The sequence below is a fragment of the Neodiprion virginianus genome, chromosome 3 (genome assembly GCF_021901495.1).
Source record: "Neodiprion virginianus isolate iyNeoVirg1 chromosome 3, iyNeoVirg1.1, whole genome shotgun sequence".
NCBI classification, from domain to species: domain Eukaryota; kingdom Metazoa; phylum Arthropoda; class Insecta; order Hymenoptera; family Diprionidae; genus Neodiprion; species Neodiprion virginianus.
Window position 1 is genome coordinate 17,280,363 of NC_060879.1, and position 21,057 is coordinate 17,301,419.

Sequence of the window (21,057 nt, forward strand, 5' to 3'; positions counted from 1 at the left end):
GTAGTCTTCAAACTTCAAACCGCACGATATCACTTGTAAGATGACGTGGAATCTTTTTATTAGGTCCTCATCTAGTCCCGTAATAGATGCAGGAACGCTTAAATTTTGGAAAAAATGACGAGCGGTATTCTCGTCGTTTGTGCTACCGAAACCTTGTTTTGGCCGATCAATTAAAAGGCCCAATTTTTTCCGGAAACCTTTTTGTACATTTTTTTTACGATCCTCGATGCGTTTCTTATTCGAGGACCACTTTCCAATTTCTAATTTATACGAAATATGTAAAAGGTACTCAAAAAACCGAATCCAGGCGTGCAGGGAAGATATTCCGTACTGTAAATGATCTTCGTTTATCTTTTTATTCAACATCTTGTCGATGTCGTTGAACTCTTTTGATCTACTGCCGCAAAGGTAGCATCGTTGAGAAGATGTAGTAGATGTGATTGAGTTACAAACTTTTCCATCGGCCATTGTTAACGCTAATTTGTAGATCACATTAATTTCTTTTCCATTAACAATCGTATGAAAAGATTGGAGCTGATTTATTTGTTCTTGGATACCGCTTACTTCAGCTCGCGTTCCTTCCGCAGTCTCTTTTAAGAACTCGATTTTTATCGGTCTACAAAATCGAGAGGATGAGGGTTGCGGATTTTGCCGAATAATTATGTCTTGTTGTTTACCTCATCAACAAACATGAGCTGCAGTGGCACAAGCGAAGTAAAAAAAATGGTCGCATCCGTTTTACCTCTATCGTCATTGCTGAATTTTTGTTTAAAAGTGCTTTGCCCGGATGTCCAGTCGCATCTCCATTTGCAAATCAAATTCATTTCAGAAATTTTATCGGATGAGAGGCAAGTCAAAACGTCTTCTTGCACTGACAATATGCGGCTCGCTGTGTGATCCAACAGTGCTTGAAGCTTCACTTCTGCCCTACTTTCAGTTATGATTATATCATCTTTAGGCGGATAACATTTTTTTTTTGGCCTGCAGCACACATTTGTAAGATGGATATATTTTCGAGTTAAGTGCTAGCGCCCCGGAACGTATTCCCTGATACATATGTATGGTCATATGATACTCAATCATTAGAGACAGAGCAGCATCATCGGAATAACAATCTGCTGAAACAGTACGTAAAGATTGCCTGCATTTCGACGCTCTAGTAGGACTACCCACGGTGACATCTTGAATTACTTTTGCGGCATCCAATTTTCCTTCAGCTCGAATATTCATCTGAGTGGCAAAGGCAAGCTCTTCGTTTCTGGACTGGTTACGTATATTTCCGATTTCTCTTCTTTTTGTCCGTTCGCCCGAGTTTTCAAAGCTTTTCGTAGGGCGACCACGAACGCGAACTGCAGGTGATTTTTCTTTTTCTATAGAGTTCCCGACCTCATTGTTCCCGAAGACGACGAATGTGCTCAACCAATCAGTATTTTTTGGAAGAAACACAACCTTGGTCCTCCTAGCTTTTTGCCACTTTTTTCGCATGTAGTGCAATAATTGACGAATCGTTTGTTCCTCAGTCTTTGATAACGTGTACGAGCAGCATAGTTTTTGAGACAAACGATTCTCGATGACTTCATGAGCTTCCTTTGCATTGTCGTTCAAATGCTTCTTAATTCGCTTCTTTTAAATGGTTAAATGGTTCCTTATTTATTAACTGTCAGAGATGATGGAAAAAACGTCTTTCTTCTTCTTCTTCTCCACGCCAGATCGCCTTTCGAACACGATTCTGATCGAACACGTATACCAATTGACTTCAAGTTTGAAACACAGATATTTGCCATGGAAATCTTGCCCCTCGTTGATTTTGGCATGAATCTGTATCCGTATTCGGCTGGTATATTATCATAAAGTTATGAAGTGGTCGATAATAAAGATAGAAACGAAAACAATGGCCGCTGGGTAGAGCAGTTAATAATATAACAGCCGGATGGCTCTGTTTACCGTTTATCCGTAATGGCTGCCCCCTGGAGCTGTCACACTCATCACGTTGTCGAACGTAAAAATGTTTATAATAAATTGTTATTTATTCATATGTTATCCAATATCGTAATCAATTTGTGACTTAAGCGTAAACACACCAAGTGAAACAGTGATTGAGTGTCGTGAGGGTGAAAAAGTACGACGACCGTGGTTTCATGCCGATTATTGCTTATTATCACCAACATCTGCATCAAGGGCTTTTGTGATTGCACTCTGAGATATCGTGTAGATAAAGAAACGAATCAACGAAGATGCGATATTCTATAATCGATACAAATTTGCAAAACAGCCCGAATGTCAATCAGAAACATTTGTCACTCACAAATGGCTGGGAAGAAAATGCCCAGGAAAAGTTTGTTCGTTCGTCATGAGTCTGACGAAACAATGCTCACCAGAGCTGGTGAGAAAAAAGTCATGGTGCTTCAAATCAGATTACATTTATTCGCATAACATGAGGAAACGACTAGGTCAGACTCAACCTTTATATTTCCACCAAATGCATGATTCATTTGTGTATTGATTTTTATGTTTTGTACCATCACCTAAAATATGTCCCAATTACCAATCTGATAGAGTAGATGAACATGAAGGTTCAAATTAATAACAAACGACGCAATCAGAAACAAAGTCTGGCCACTGCTTCGAATCTCATGGTCGATATTGATAGACTATAATATTCCACATCTGTTAAACGTAACGACCTTGATTCATGTGAAATACGATTGAAAAATGATAAGCAGTAGATTGGAACCTTTTCTTCAAAAGCTTATTATTTCTTATGCTTTACAGTCACTTGAACCATTTCTATCCTATTATCAATCCGTTCGAACAGAAAGACATTTCACTTTGGCAAGATGATGTTTCAAAACAAGATGTGGCCCGCAGGTGTGCCAAAAGTTAACATTCTATGTACCTCATCAGAATGAACCAACTTCCATGAAACTGCCAACCACGAACTTAACCTATCGATACTTCGACATCACTAACTGCCTACCAAGAAAACTGATAAAAATGTCAATACCTGTAATCAAATAGTATGCTAAACATTTCCATTTTCAATGAATCACCTTACATCATACGATACGTACAAACGCAGTGATAAGTTGCCATCACTTGTTAGTTTCATTCAACTACATACATAAATTACATCATGATTGTTTTTTATTTCATATATTTTACAGTCACCTGGACCATCCTTATTTGATTATATATGGACTGATTGTGAGCCACTCAGGCGAATTCATCCTTAACAAGAGTTAAACGCTAACAAAGTTGTGAAAATTATTTGCCACCAACTCCTGGATACGTTTATCACAGTCAACACTTTTTGGCACAATATTTCCCGTCAACAAAGATAAAATTTCAATGAAATATCTACTAACAGAAATGTTATTCAGCTTGCTTTTGTATTCAGAGTGATTTCACTTGCAATCAGCTATATAGCTTTCGATCTCCAAATCAAATCACTGTAAAGTTGAAGTTACAAATCATTTCTGTTGTAATTCGTTATTTTTCAAAAATAGGAACACGGAGAATATTCCTCATTTCCCCGTTTATTGAAAAATTTTACAACATTTTTCCCAGTAAAGTGGCAATTTCAATCTGACCTTTTAACTGTGACGATTTGATATTGAAACCGGAAATCAAAGCAAATTGAAGTCATGCCGAAGAACGAATATCATCGACATGTACTTTAAATTTTGTATCCTGAAGAGTAATTGCGATAGAAATTTGATAACATCCAAGTATAATCAATTTCATTCCATAGAATCGTAGTGAAAACAGCAGAGAACTGGGCAAATGGCCGAGGGTCCAATTGAAAAATAATAATGAAAAATCTTGAACTGTCGGTCAACTTGCCCTGCAGATTGGTTTCACTGCGATTGAACGTGTGTATTACCAGATTCCAATGAAAAAACGAAATTATCGCCGCGATTGATGAAACTACGAGAAAAAATCAGTGTGGTAATGAAAGGAAGAGAAGAGCGAAAAAATAACTCCACGGTGAAGTTCGGTCGCTATTTACGCGTTGGAATAGATACGCGTTTGGACAGGTCGGTGTTAGGGGTGTTTTATGTCCCGAGTAAAGTGAAAGCAATGTCTTAAGATTGGTTCTCTCTAGAACTAAGAAAGCAAACGAACTCGGAAGAAGGATGAGCATCACGCAAAGTGGTAGCTGGAACATACGTGCGCGGCCAGGATGGCCGGTTCGGGAACCATCAGAAAGCAAGTGGATGTTATGTAAGAATTAAAATCACTCCCTTGGAGCCGCTTGCTTCAGGGTCGAGACCACCGCACAGCTAAGGCCTGTCCGGCATTTTACTATTATTTCCCCGTTGAAATATCCTCGTGCCCTGCAGACACGTTGGGTATTTCACGTGTAATCGAGCTGACCGATACCTCTCAAAATCAATTAAAACTTTGTGAAATCAATTTCCTAGTTGATAACTGTGCGTGTGACTGCAGATGTCTGTTCGAGGGCGCTTAGACGACAGCGGTCGATGAAATATACTTACGTAGAAATCGACGATAGCCGAATTCAAAAAAATGTTCAGTTTCAAGTGAATTTTGGAGTTGCAATATGAGTAAAGGATACGGAGGTTCTTGAAAGTTGATAAATAGTCAAAGACATCTTAGTCTCTTGAATTGGGTGAAAACCTTATTTTATTTTTTTTTTGTTCATAATTTCAGAGAATACTACCGTGCTGGTATGGAAATTTTATCGTTGAATCGGATTTAGCTTAGAAGCTATGCATTGTTGACAGAAATAATTTCATAAAAAAAATTTAAAAAAAATCCAATTAAACATTCAATAGCACTCTGCGAACTCAAACGAAACAAGGACACACGATCCAAAATTCCATTCTCTTCATGGCTTTTGAAGATTTTATGGGTCGATACAAAGTCTGTATCAGCGGAATTTAAACCATAAAGTATTCTGAAACGAATCAACGAACCGTAATCTTGATTCCTTTAAGTTCACCAAGTGCTCTCCAAGTAATGACAAATTGTTTATTTCTTTTCTTACAGAAATTAATTAAACCAAAATTTCGCAGCTTTTAAGTCAAGTTTACTCTCGCATTGAAATGCATATACATTTTTGCGACTCTCAAAGAAGAGTATTGTCTAAAATTTACATCGAGACCAAAACTTGGGTTTTTCGAAAAACATAAGGAACAGAGATTTTTTTAATATTATAACTTCAAAATTCACTTGAAACTGAAACTCTTTTACATTTATATTATTTTGGTATAATACATGTAGAATTCGACTCACACATATAATTAAAACTAGGACTCTAATCAATTAACAAATATACTTCACAAAGTTGGACCCAGTTTTGAGAGGGTCAAGATTTTGGCCAGTTCGATTACATCTGGAATTCCCCGTGTATGTATGATTAAACGCGTGCATAAAAAGATTGGCGGCGACTCGATGATGAAGTGCTCAAGAGTCTGCGGATCCCTGATTCCCATGAATAAGTGATACAGCCGAGTCTTAGAAAAAGTGTAAGACATTCGTCCTTGTTTTGCGGCGAGCCTGTTTCAATGTATAAGAATAATAATAATAAATGAAGGGTTGGGGGTGGGGGGATCTTATCTACCCGTCGTAACAGTGACGTGGAATCTCTTTATTTTCGTCCGAAGGTCAGGATGGAAAATTTCACCTCTCACGCGAACAGCCTCCTAACGCTTGTTCGATCAGGATCCGTTGCCAATTCCAACCGAGTCGATTTTGGTGAACTGAATGGATGAAAAAGAAAAACATAAAGAAACAAGAAATTGGTCAGTCTACGAGTAAGGCGAATCCTTTTGTGCGTCGTTGGTAACAATAATCTGCACGCTCATTCTCCCGTCATAAAAGAAGAGATTTTCTTCCCTTTGTAAATCGTTAGTTATTGCCTTGTAATTTTACTCTTTGTTCCCTTTTTCTCAAGAGAGCGTATACGATATAGGTTATACTAGACTGTTTCAGATTAGGGCAATACTGTTTGAGAGTTGAACTGGCCTAACATGAATAATAACAATTTTGCTATCGTAGACCTTTCGTTGTAAAAGTCATTGGTATGACGAGGCACCTCTTCTAGGCTTGACATTGAGTGTAAAATCCTAGATGTCGGAAGGATTTCTTGTACAAAAAAAAAAAGAAACTATGAAAGTCCAATGTACACCAAACCCTTAAGAATTGTCGCGAGAGAAGATGAAAATCGGCATAATTGGCGATAGGATTGTGTACCTATAATACGGGCATTATGAGCTACTCACGCGAACTCGAAGGTGGGAAAATCCTCAGGGACTCGTTATCGAAAATCAATGACAAAGCACTCTCTGACTCGGTGGCGAGGGAGCTCATCCCACCCAATTTTTATCAGTTTGGTAATGTTGATTAAATACACTCATCGAATTTTTCAACAAAATGTGTACTCGCTACAGCCGATTGCTCGAGCGGATGAATTGTTCGTCGAAACTTGTTATCACCGCTTTATTTTATCAGGTGTCAGCAAAAATTAATCATTATTAGTCAGTTTTAAACTGTAAAATAAATTGCGGTAGTCTTTGAAAATAAATGACTGATTATACGTGAAAATTTAGCAATTACGATGAGAATAATGACCTATTTTTTGTAAGACAAATAATTATCAAAATTGAATTCATCAATGAAAAACTAATGGTTGCTGATCTCTGTACTTCGTAAATTTGAAGGGTAGGAATAATAAACTCTGACGGATTCTGTCAAAGTATAAGAACAAGCGAGTGTTTTTTTTTTTTCATTTTGCTCATCTTAGCCACCGGTAAAGCAAGGGATGAATGATGTATTACGACACAGCTTTAACAAATATAATACTTACGGCGCTCGTCGATCTTTTTTATATAATATGATTGAGTTGAATCGTCGTTCTCGATGTGTAAAAAGCTTGAAGGTGTATGGAAGAACAGCATGAAAGGAAATACAGAACATTTTTAAAGCAGTTATAAACTTGACGTTGAAGGTTCAAATCAACTTTTTCAGAATCCGAAAAGCTACTCTGACTTGCCGAAATGTGCTTGAGGGATTTGAAAAGAAATCAATCTCAGCTCATGAATTAGTCCCTATGTATTGTATCAAAAACTTTGAAGGGTCACACGAAAAAAGTGGCTAAACCCTATTCACCGAAAATTGTTTTTTTTCCAACTCAGAGGCATCAAAATTCCCGCATGCATATCCCGGCAAAATCGTATATAAAAAATATATATATATATACATATATATACCTAAGCATGAGCATGAATAGTTGCTAAATTTTTTTTTTATTTGAAGAAATAGTTTTCAATAGCTTTGGTTAAATCAGCTGTGTTCTGACTAACGCCTAACCCATCATTTTTTAAATATATTTTATTTATTCATGGTACGATCTTTTACATTTTCGTACGTTTAGTACTTACACCATAATTTCATTGTGACCCCATAAATAGTTTTACAATGAGGTTCAATTTGAGCCGGTTTGACAAGGATCGAAGTATACTTTGAACCCCGTTTTTCACAATATTCGGTGCAAATTAGTGATAATAAGAATGGTTTTTCGCTTCTCTGAAAGTTTAGTTTATAGCTGGCACCTTGATCATGCGGCCTTTGATCATTTCACGCTAGTATCAAACATTACACAATTTCGAGGATGATATGACACAATAGCAGTAATCTTTTTGACAATTACTCACAAATTGGCTCTCTCAAAAAAGTTATTGTTCGTATTAGAGTAATTAGATCCCAAGAGGGTGGCAATTTTAATGATACTTGAAACGACACCTTTCGATCCTTATCCGCTGAAATACTCTTAATTGTCCAAAACTAATTATATAAAGTATAGGTATTATCGGCAAAATAAAACTGTTCATGAATGCAAGATGACTGTCGGTTAAATTTTCTATCTTTCTAGCCTAATCACGTATTTTCTGTGCGTAATGAAATTATGTTCTACCTTAAAGTCATGCTGAGCAAATAATCGATTGATCATAGAGTTCGTTTAGCTTAATAATTAATCAGTAGAATGGTTTATTTATTTACTTGGAAAATCGATCAAACGATTAAAAACACATATTCTTTCGACATATACAGAGTGAATTCCTAGCCGGTAAACACTCCGTTGTCTGTTACAGTTTTATGCGCTGGCTCTATAATCAGAGATCATTCGTTTGTCAGGTTGTTCAACCATTGGAAATTTGACATTTATGCACGACACGTTAAATACATTGCGGTGAACTATTTATAACTTTTAAATATCCGATGGTTGGATGCCCTGACAAACAACTGATCCATTAGTATAGCGCATGCGCACTTTAGTGTTAGTTAGACTTTAGTCTAACAGACGATGAATAATGTTTACTTCTCAGAAATATAATCTGTACATAAATAAAAATTGACGGTAGGTAGCAGAAGGTTTATATATTTTCTCGCCTTGGCACTTCGCTACGGTATCAGCGTGGGATAATATGGCATACATATACAGAGAGTTTTTCTTGACAAGAAGTTTCGTAAAAAAATTCTAACATGTTAGGCAGAGTGACTGACACGTAGTGGATCCGTGCGCTATGAGCCGACCCTTTCTAAAAGGCGAGAGGTTATGGCTGACCGTCGCTGGCATCAAGCTAGGAATAGAATGGAAACAGCATAAGGTAAGAGTATAGGCGCGGAAAGTGGTGGCTTTAGATGTAAGGCCAACCATACACTTAAAGGATAGACTGGGTACTCCCATAAGAGACATTGAAGCTAACATGTAGAAAATAGAGATACTGCCCGTGAAAAAATAGCTACAGACGCATGATTCCTATTCGTCCTCTTCTATCGCTTCGATCCCCGCCAAAAATATCGTCAGACAGAGAGAGGTGTACTCCCGGCATATTTCTGTGCATCAAATGTCGGCTTCAAGCAGCTCGTACGAGCGCTCATTGTCAGTCTATCTTGTAAGTCTATGATGGGAACTCGGTTCAGCGTCATAGAGACCCCTAGCGTATCTTTCAAGCATGTTACTAGTGTCTGTGAGACCTGTGTACGTATACACCCGTCAGCGCTGCCTAACGGATGCCTGATAAAACTTGGATAGTGATTCCGTATATGTACACAGCAATACAAGCACGTTTTTTTTGCTTGGAAAGGTACGCTAGGGGCCTGTTGGCAGCATAGACTTATAAAGATAGACTGAGCGCTCCTATAAGAGGTACTGAAGCTTACATATAAAGGACAGAGATATTTCGGGAGTACGGCTCTCTCTTTTCAATCGGTTTCATACCGGGAGACAAGGGCGTAGTGGAAGTGGAACAGCTATAGATATAGGCGCATGATTTCTCCTCGTCCTCTTCTATCGCTTCGATCCCCGCCACAGATATCGTCAGACAGAGAGAGGAGTACTCCCGGCATATTTCTGTGCATCAAATGTTGGCTTCAAGCAACTCGTATGGGCGCTCAGTCTATCTTTTAGAAGTCTACGATTTGAAGTCCCACCCGTGGTGGTATCTGGTGAGTAAAATACAGAAGTTACACCAATTTTATACCATATGTATACTTGGGGACAATGAATCTGAGACGACTAAGTTTTTACACTAGACAGTTACGTTGGCAATACAGAGAAACCTACAGCGCCACAGTTGGCCGAGCGCGAAACAAACCCAATCTTAATAAACATAACATAACATATGACCGTCAAATCTAACCTTAGAATACCACGGGGATAATAACTTGTTCGATTGACGTGTCAACCGGATATCACATAATTGTCATTTGTAATAAATTAATGAATAAATTACGAAAAATTGATATTAATTCGAAAAAGTCTAAATTAATGAATGAAGAAAACTTACCTGGAGTTCAAAAAATTATTGGGTGTAAAAATAATTAATTCCAACAAGTCATTATTCCCACGGTATTGTGAGGTTACATTTGACGGTCATGGGTTATGTTATGTTTATCGAGATGGAGTTTGTTTCGCGCTCAGCCGACTATGGCACTGTAGGTTTCTCCGTGTTGCCAACACAACTGTCTAGTGTCAAAAATTAGCCGTCTCAGATTCATTGGCCCCAAGTATACATCAGCGATCTGATTAGGAACGCTAGCAGTTGCCAGCAGGTGGCACCACAGGTGGGACTTCCCAGATGACGTAGCCAATTAGAGAGCCTCATACCGTCTCAGACCTCTTACGTATTATATCATCGTTCCGCGGTGATATGCTCCCTCTATTCTATTCATAGCTCCACGGTCACTTGTCAAGCGGTCGATTCTAGGGAATTGGTTCTTGTCAGTGAAAATTAGCTTCAGACTGCAAGCATGGATGTCAGCCAATCAAAGTTCAGCAAGTTGAATCGCGCGCGTTACACACAGGCCTTTAAAAAAAAACCTCTTGGTATATAGGTATGTATATACAATATATTTCGTAATATTGTGGACTAGATACCGCTGCGTCGTAGAGGGAAGATGTAAAATGGAGATTTTCAAATGACGTTATGGGCGAGGAAGAGATCCAGCGGTGCGTGAAATTGCACGTCTGCAAAATTCGTCAACTCTTCGATTTTCGTTGCGATCAGCATACCAACCAGTTTCCCGTCGACTGTCGACTCCCGACTGTCATTTGTCACCTACCCCGGGACTGGTTATATACTACCGAGTGACGATCAGTCTGCCGCGCCAGTAACCACGTATATACAATGTACAACATTGCGACATATGAACCAAAAACGATCCGCGAATATCCAAAACTGCGGAAATTTCACGCCAGATTACCCAATCTTTGCAACCCGGTTCATTTCACATTTTTTTCACTTACATGACAGTCCTCACTCTGGAAAGATAAAAACAATTTTTGCTTCTAATTTGTTGCTTAACAATCTTTGGTTTGCAAATTATCTTAGCTATTTCAAAAACGACAATGATTCATTGTTCGGGAAAAAAGAATGATTTATTGTTAGTTGGGGGATCTGACTTGAAATGCTTCACATACATATTATACTCTGTGTGTTTAAGACTCAGAATTATTAGTTAAAAAAGAATCCTTGGAGAATTGAGATTTCGTGCGAATATCTAATGCATACCAAAGAGCAATACTGTATCTCTACGTATACAGTGCCGGCCAAAAGTTTGGGTGCATCAGTCGAAATTTCTTACCGCAAGAAATTAGATAGCGGACTCAAAAATAAAGATAATCAATTTTCCTTTTTGCGTTAAAAGGCAAGTTCAAAAGCTTAAAGTTATTTAACTTTAACATTTTGTCTTAAATCTGATAGTTTTCGAGACACCACAATTCAACTGACGATGATGAAAAGCTTAAAGTTATTTAACTTTAACATTTTGTCTTAAATCTGATAGTTTTCGAGCCACCACAATTCAACTGACGATGATTCTCCGAATTTCAACGGGAAAATTGCTCCTTCACTCATCGGAAACCCAGTTATAAAAACAAATTTTTTTTTTTTTTTTGAATTCTGAAAAAATTCAAGCTACTTCAGTGTGAACCTATACAACTTTTTACCCTCTTGACATTTTCTCTGAAACCCCCTTGTTATTGAATTACAGCTTTGTTTTTAAGACCTTTTTTTTGTAGCTAAAAAAGCAATATTCGGGCGAAAAAAAATCGTACGAAGCTTTCTAAGAAACAAAAATGTAGGTTTTGATATTCTTTTTACGTTGACGATATAAAGAACTGAGGAAAATTTTTTCCCCAAGATTCGAAGTTAATTTCCGGTTGGTAAAAAAATAGTCTGAAAACGGCCAAGTTCAAAAATACGTACCGGGGCAAAAAACGAAAACAAAAATGGTAGAGAATTTTCTAAAAAAACTAAAATGAAGGTAAATTTGTCTTCTTTAAAATGCCGTTTGAAATGTTCGATTATATTTATTTTTGAGTCCGCTACTTAACATTTAGTGCGGCAATAAATTTCGGCTGGTGTACCAAAACTTTTGGCCAACACTGTATATAATATTAAAGTCGGAGACCTCCGAAGATGTTCTTTGTAAATTTAAAATTTTTCCCACTGTATGGATTCGCCTAATAATATATTATAGCAATATATGAAACATATTTTAGCATATACAAGGGATACATATATATGGATATTTTATAAAAAAATACTTTCTTTAAATAGAATAAAATTAAGAAATTGATAACACAAGAAAAATAATTGTCTGGCATTTATAGAAGAAACAGTCAACAGCTATGTTCTTTCTCTTTCTCCCTTTTTCTCTCTTTTTCTCTATTTCAAACGTTATGAAAATGTTGTCGTTCAGCGTGCTCGCTAAGTCTGGATTTTCACGGGCAGCAAAATGCCGCTGCCACACACCGAGACCTAAGATGTTGCGCGTCAATTTGTAAAATATTCTGTCATATTTTCCGGGGAAAAGTTTACTTCCTTCCCGCAAATGTGGGAAATAAGTTAAGAGGAAAAAATATCCCGCTTTAGTCCCGCTTTGATTGAGTCTAAACTTTGGTTTATAATTCTGGTATCTTTCGTTTTTGAATGTAATCGTGTATATTAATTTAAAAAATACTCAGTACGCTACAGTCTCGTAGCAAAATAATTCAGGACGTTTGATTTTTGACTCACCAATCTCCTTAAAGTGGATGAAAATGTCCTGAAATTTAGGTTTCAATCCCACGTAACGGACGGAAAAATTATCCGAACAAGGTGTGCATGTTAACGCATCCAGGTGGCTATTTTCATTAGACAGTATTGGGATGCTGACTTGTGTTAATTGGGCGTAGGCAGCGGGTGCGTGTCGTCGAGAAACTATTTAACTCGGTGATGATATTGGGATGACATTAATGGGAGCTCATTTCGTGGCCTCTGGGATTTGGGATCTCCTTTCGCGTTTGCGGACGAGGCTTCTCGAGTTTTCAGCCCCACGCTATCAATTAACATCTGTATATACACTAATTGATTTTGGTCCGCTACAACTGCCCTAAATTAACAATTATTCTCAATTACTCAACGCGGCAATTACACTATAGGGGAGGATTTTCGGTGCCCGAAACCAGTACAGCTTGCATACGTTTCAGTTGCATACAAATCCGTACTGCGTACGCTTTAACAGAAGAAGAAATTGAAGGATGTGACAAAAACGTGGCTCAACAATAGTTTAAAAAGTGAAATCAACATAATTCAAGATGAAAATAATTTTCAAAAAGTCTCTGTGATTCTACACACTGAACTTCAACTTTAATCACTATTTCACTATTTATTTAAACAATTCATATACCTAGTTGGTATGATTTGGAAAAATGATAGGTTAATTTCTTCATAAATCATTACACTACAAATTGTCTCACAATAAAACAGATTTTTTCGTGACCTCGTTGACTGGAAAGTGGAAATTTAATGTTTAGAATTGTTGAAATTTATAGACGATAAACTCTTGACTTGGCAATATATTGATTACACCGGCACACAAAAAAAATTGAGTAGAATGTGCATTTGACCGGACCTACCTACGGGTACGTATTTTGGTCCGCTGAATCCGACTTCGAGGTCAGTTTGACCCCTACACCCCCAAAATTTCGAGAAAACTTCGAAAAACCGTAAAAATGATGAAAATCGGCAGTTTTAATGATAAAAAAAATTTTTTGGAACTAAACTAAGCGTGATTTTCATGTATTTCGATCTGCTGAATATGAATCGAAACTTTATTGAGACCAAGAGCCATTTCAAATGTAAAAAAATCACACAAACCCTCCAAAATTCCGAAAAAATATAGTTTTCATGATAAAAAAACTTTTTCTGGTCCAATTCAGATGAAATTTTATATCTTTTCATGTCTTCAATTCGCATCTTAATTTTTTTAGTCTATTCAGCCTCTAAAGCTGGAAAAATTCGAAAAAATTGTAAAAATTATAATATAAAATAAAATAAAATTATAATTTTTACAATTTTTTCGAATTTTTCCAGCTTTAGAGGCTGAATAGACTAAAAAAATTAAGATGCGAATTGAAGACATGAAAAGATATAAAATTTTATCTGAATTGGACCAGAAAAAGTTTTTTTATCATGAAAACTATATTTTTTCGGAATTTTGGAGGGTTTGTGTGATTTTTTTACATTTGAAATGGCTCTTGGTCTCAATAAAGTTTCGATTCATATTCAGCAGATCGAAATACATGAAAATCACGCTTAGTTTATTTCCAAAAAATTTTTTTTATCATTAAAACTGCCGATTTTCATCATTTTTACGGTTTTTCGAAGTTTTCTCGAAATTTTGGGGGTGTAGGGGTCAAACTGACCTCGAATTCGGATTCAGCGGACCAAAATACGTACCCGTAGGTAGGTCCGGTCAAATGCACATTCTACTCAATTTTTTTTGTGTGCCGGTGTTATAGTTAGTGAAAATTGCACAAAGCAATTTGGAGTTTTCGGTCAAAAATTAAAAATAATCTCTTACATCGGAATTTGTTGGTATTATCAAGTTTTTTGAAATTCGGTATTTATAAAAAAAAAAAAAATAAAAAAAAAAATATTCTGTACCGCGGGGAGTTTTATGATTATATGTAACTAGATTACCATTTAAGTGGAACTTTTTGAGCCTTCGATTTATCACGTTTTCGTTCCAACTGTATTTTTGACCTGACTATGACATATGGTTTTTGTATACTGTATAATAAAGGAAGTTGTTACATGTAACTTTGAAATATTACAGTAATATTTTATAAGCTAGGTGGGAACATGGAACGGATAAAAAATTCTTTACTCCACTTCAGCAGCATTGCGTTTATTTTCTAAATTAGGCATCCCTATGCATTGCCATTGCATATGTATAGGCGTTGAATAATGCTGAGCGTATAATATGTTTCGGCATTGCAGCTGGAACCGCAGAGAATGAGGGGTTGACCATACAATTTTGTGCAAATTGTGAAATTGCGGGCACTCCGGAGGCGAGAATTTCTCTCATCCCTGTGTATAGTAGGTATAATAATATTATTATACACAAACATTCTCTGTGGCCTTCCGCAATAGATACAAAAAGCTGTTTCCACATTTCGTATTTAAATAACGATTTGTCAATACTACGTTTCCTGGTAATCGCAACTTTAAGCCTGTTTTTCTTTTTTTTTTCAAATTTATTTCCTATATTTCTTAAGTTAAGTTAGGCATTAATAGCAATTTATTGTTGCACGAATATCAGATTCTCGCATTAATTACAACCAAAGGTAATACGAATGGCTATTATGGAAATAAATGTAACGCATACTATACTTTATGGTTACAGCTACCAAATTTATTCTCATTTTCTCCGAGAAAGTATTTTTGTCGTTTATGGTAGAAATAATTTGACTAAGCCTATTTGATAGCTGTGAATTTTTTTGGAATTATCGGCGATTTTGAATAGTTGCGTTTTCTAAAACTTTTTTACGCTCTATTTATGAAACTATTCGTTCCACGTCTTTAAAACTTTTTCAGTGTTGTGTATAACTATTTGAGAAAACTTATCCAAAAATTCGGGAGTTTTGATCCATCTCGTAAAAGTTTAAAACTTCTCGAAAACAGGTTTCTCAATATCGCCGAAAATTCCAAAAAAATTCATAGATATTCAGAAATATCAATGAACTCATTTATTATGGTATAAAAAAATTTCACTAGACATTTATTACACAAGTTTTTGTTTAAATAATTTAATAACAACTTTTTGGCACTATTATTATTCAACAGGAATGATGTTTGATTTTTTTCAGATTTTTATCTCATCGCGAAATGTTCAATATTTTCGCCGAGACTCACTTTTGGTTGGGAATATACATCCCATAACACCTAAAGTATTTTTTCCATCCTTTTCTATGCTTTTGTTGCTAACTGTTGCTCATACGAATTGTTATTTTCAGGTATCCTTGTGATACGCTCTAAACTTTTTTGTTCGAATACCGTGAGAAATGTGTGTTAGCATGTAAGACACTGATTGGAAATAGATTCGACCGATCCATTAGCACCGTGATGAAATTACGTAGGTATTCCTAGACGCAGCAAGGTTCTCGGTCGATTGGGCGTGGCATGATTTTGATCTCATGATTGAATTCTACCCAACTCGTTCGCATCTCAGCTTTTTTTACGAAGCGTTCGTGTCGTCTGTTGGAAATAAAAAAAATATGAACTTTGACAATTTATTGCTCAATACTCGCAGCCTTTTCTCCATCATATGTTAACGAATAAGACGTAATTATAGTTCACGGATCAAGACCAAATTCAAATTTCAGCAGCGTTCGAAGCTGTATAAGGTCATTTTGTTAATAACAAATGACCTTTTGAAATTTTTCGGCGACTCTGGAACTTTCTTGCTTGATCCACTGTATTGAATAATTGCTGCAAGTGTTAAATTGATCGTATTTTACGCTGAAGTTTATTGTGCGTACATTGTCATATTTTTTAGTGTGGATTTCAGACTCAAATCTACCGAATCCACATGAAGTAATGCATTTGGTATTCAATCGATCTAAATGTTACTGTAAAGTAACGAAATTATTCCAAAGTGTCAATAATTATTCACATTTCTTTCATCCACTCATACATTCTCTTTAGTTTTATTACTTGTGTTATTATTTGATTATAGATCTATGCGATGTTCGTTATCTCTTGTAATCTCGTGTAGTCCTTCTGATCTTTGTAATCTATTGTAACCTTTTGAAATTACAGCAATCCTTTTTGCATCCTTCGTCTTATCTTTGTAACCCTTGAAACCCTTGTAATTTTTGTAATTTTCTTAATCACTTGATTGTTTTCAATCTCTTGCAATTCCTTGTAATATTTTCCAATCATTTAGCATTCCCCATGTTATCTTTTTTTTTTTTTAAACCCTTGTAATGACTTGTGATTTTTGTCATCATTCGCTATTCCTTCTATAACTTCTTACGATCTTCGCAAGCTACTTTGCAATCTCTATTATCTTTCTAATAATTTTGTAACTTGTACAACCTTGCTAAAATATTTACGATCTCTTTGCAGCCCCTGTAATATCTGTAATCAACTTGTAATCTTTCTAACTGTAATTAGTGTACGTCGTTTTGACCTAGTCATTAACCCCTCGGTTACTCCGTACATCGATCGTTCAAATGACTACAAAAAATGATACGATTCAAGAAACTCGAGGTAGTCACTTAGCCTTAACGATATAGCCGTCTACTTAATTAATCAAATCAATCGCCATTAACCCATCAGACATCCGCAGACGTAGAGTATGACGTGTGGAAACAGCGATAGATTGCATAGGGAAAACAAGAAAAATGAAAGAAAAGTATGCTCAATGTGGAAGGAAAAAATTAAGGGTCGCTGTTGGAGAAGATTTCTCGTCCAAAAGAAATCCGACAAGGTGTAAACATTATCAGCTTAATTTGAGAAACGCGTTTTCTTGCCTCCTGCAAATGAATTGAAGTGGCTGTATTCTACTTCAAAGAGGGACGATTCAAATAAAGTAGGTTTTAAAATTTTTCGCAGCAGGCATTGTATTACTTTCGAGCTGTGATTGAGCAAATGAAAAATGTTACCGGCTTGTTGAAGACGTCCTCAAGTCTTGCGAGTCTGCAATTCGTAATGGGACACGAAATGAAATCGATCACAGAGCTCAGCTGGAAAGGCAAGCCGTCTGCCGCGTCTGGCACTTTTGAAACATGTGATAGAACGTGTAAATGGGTGATACGAATACAGTTCCTGCCCTTATCGCAGTCCGCATATCCAGACGCCAACTGCCAAACCCTCGATCAATCAAAACGAAAGGCTTTTCTATTTGAGATATGGCCCGCCGACGAACCGCAAGGTTTACAAAAGCAGGGAGGATATTTAATAAAGCACGTATAAACCTGTGGGGTGAATGTTCGATATTCGTGTGAAGAGGGAGACTCGATTGATCAATACCATCAAACGAAGTGGATCTCGTACATTTTAGCCTATTTTCCTTTCTCTTCTTATTTATTTCGTCCAGCTAACACTGCGCCGATTCCTTCGCTCCCTTCGCGCAACAACCCTCTCGAATTTCGAGAGAGCGAGAGAGAGAGAGAGAGAGGAAGATAGGGCAAACAAATCCAATCAAGTACGTTTGTATCTCCGGAGGGTCTTCGCAATAACATTCGACAGACGAATCCGAACGAACTCCTTGCTCCATCCGAACAGCCAAGAGAATATTTAAGTAAAAGAAGGAATGGTCTTGGAAGTAAGCGTAGAAGGCGAGTCAAAGTGATCTGTAAGGAATTCCACTCATATTCGGCGACCGGCGAAATTTCGAAAAGTAAGAACATGAATTGGCTGTAATACGAAAAAAAACTGTCGGTATTTCAATGTTGTGATCATGATATTTATATAACTTCTGCGCAGCTATTTGAAACAGAATAATTGAACACATTAGATATTTGAAACAGGCTAAATGTAATTTCTGAAATTTACTTATTGAAAGGGTTGGAATGAAGTCATTTAATATACTTTTTAAATTATTTAAATAACAAAATTCCAAAAAGTCAAACAAAAATGATGATATCCTCAGAACGGATGAACGGATTCGAATGGAAATTGGTTCCGTGGGGTTTTTTGGGTCGCGGATCATGAATCCGAAGTTAGACTTACGGAATTTAAATTTAGCATATTTAATATGCCGAGAAAAAACTTTGAACATTTCGATTTCCATGAAAAATGATACTTCGAGGTTTTTTGGCTCGCTGATCACGAATCTGTGGCTAAATTTGCGAAATCCAAAACAGCGAATACAATATGGTCGAGAAAAAAATCAAACAATAATCGGATTTTGATATAAATTAGTAGGTGGCGGTTTTTTTGGTCCCCGATAACGAATCCGAGGTTCGACTTCGAAATTTGTAACGCAGGATAAAAAATATTCTCAGTCTCATGTAATATGGCCTTTCAATCGTTAATCACATACTATTTTTCCACAAGTGGGCCAAAACAGTTATTGCCAATTATTGGAGAAATTGTTGGTTATTCACAACGTACACGTCAATCATTGAGAAATAGCGTCGTTTGTTCATTTTCAGCAGGTGGTTAAAATCGCCTATTTTTACGAGTTATGAACAATATATATCCTTGACAATCGGCGGGTAGCTGAGATAAATTATTATGCACAACATGAAAACGGTGTAGGCATATGCATACTTCACACAAGATACGAGTGTGTGGGTAAATGTTGTGATAGCGCCTCCCATTGAGCCTGGAGTTTTCGACCCTACAGAATTTCGACATCTGCGCGCCTATTGGGGTGGAATTCCATAAATCGTAACAAGCGCGTTTCCGGGTTTTGGGTTGCGTCAAATGTATCTTGCAGGATAACCTTTCTTCTCGGTAAATCGGGTATATCCGTCCGCGGTAAATAACAACGTATCGTTATTCAGCCCTTCATACATGAGAGTGCGATTCAATATATTCAACAATAACACTCACGCCGGACAAATGATGCCGTTGGCAATTACAGATGAACGAATCCTTACCCCTTTCAGAACGATTTTCCAGCGGACATACATTTCATAAATTCGTAACAAAATTTTTACTGGTGAAAATTTTTTTAAAGGTACGTGTTTCGTCAACAGTTTCGATACTTACCAGAAAAAAAGCGGTTTTAGACTGATCATGAACCAGCCCTCGAATTTCCAGTTCTCATACCGCAGGTTCCAAGTTCATAGATAAAATAAAGAATAATATCCATTCGAGTTTCGAACTACAAATTTAGATTCGTGATTAACGCTTTTAAAGCCCTCGGATACCATATTACGTGAAAATATGACGATTTTTTAAATTTTAAACCACTATAGTGGATCCACCATTACAAATTTTGGAAGTCTGATCTTGGATTCGTTATCGGTGACCCAAAAAAACTCTGCCTACCGTTACTATCAAAATCGGAATGTTTTTAGATTTTTTTCCACCATATTAGATCGTCTCTTTGGGTTTCTCAATCTAACTTCAGATTCGTGATCGGCCACCCTAAAAACTGACGAATACCAATTTTCATCAAAATCCAAATGTTTTTTTTTTAGCTTCTTGAATACGCTATATTTAAATTTTGAAAATCTAACCTCAGATTCGTGTTTACCGACCCAAAAAACCTTACGTTACCAGTTTTCATTCAAATCCATTCACCCATATTCATAATTTTTATTTGACGTTTTGGAATTATGTTATTTAAATCGTTGAAAAAGTACTAAACCGATCAAAGCCAAAAACTGATCAGTCTTAAGTTTGGAAAAGCCGCGTTGATTGAGACCAAAATCATTGAATTCCGATAACTCGTTCTCGATATATCGTCGGACAAAAAAATTGATCGCATGCTTACATATTATTGTATACATCATACATCAAGATCACTAGACCTTGAGACGTCGAGATCTAGTGAAAACTCCACTTTTCATTTTCGGGCTAACTACAATAACTTCTTTTTATCTCTAAAAACAGAGGACCGGGAAGTTAAAAAAACACATTGAAGACTTCAATTTTCTTTCTCATTTCTGATTTTGTATGCTATTTAAGATTAATTTCAATAGTCTCAAATGTTATGAAATGTATACTCGAATTGTGAACTTGAAAAACACTACGTATCCAGAGTATTGGACATGCGTATGACGTTTGTTACAGGTTTAGGAAAAATCTGAAAAAATCAAGTATCTTAGTTGAATTTTTTTTCATTTAATTTCATTGGCTTTCGGTAGGAAGTTTATGCGAATAAACGATTGAAAAAGTGGGTGCATTTTGCGAATTGACACCTTCACATCGAATTGTTCAATTCGATTCGAATTTGTTTTATCCATAAGTACGTAGATCAAGCTTGATTTACCGGCATTTTCTTTCATAAGAACCAGATACCAGGGAGCACCGTTGTTGTTGACAAAAACGCAAATCATTTCACACACTGACATCTCAGAAACGGTTAAAACCAAGTTCATTCGAATTAGGAGACGGTATTCTTGGACACTTTATATTCTTTGCTTCGTTTCCGCGCTTTTCTCGACTATCATATTTGTTGTTATAGGAATCGGAAGGTTGTAAACTTGTGGCGAAACATCGATTTTCAACTTCAAACGCTCACAATTCCGTTGCAAATTAACAGAATTAATTTGGTCCGTAATTTCGGTGGATCTTCCGA

General features: G+C 36.6%; 1 protein-coding gene and 1 long non-coding RNA gene across 4 annotated transcripts in view; both read right to left on the reverse strand.

Annotated features, from left to right (window-relative positions):
• LOC124299719 (uncharacterized) overlaps window positions 1–21,057 on the reverse strand; it is a 271,430-nt gene that overhangs the window by 163,129 nt on the left and 87,244 nt on the right. The gene's annotated exons all lie outside the window — the stretch shown is intronic.
• On the reverse strand, window positions 11,161–11,339 carry LOC124299724 (uncharacterized). Its single transcript, XR_006907052.1, has 2 exons — window positions 11,287–11,339; window positions 11,161–11,203 (listed from the first exon to the last, which is right to left on the reverse strand). It is a non-coding gene; the product is annotated as an uncharacterized LOC124299724 (long non-coding RNA).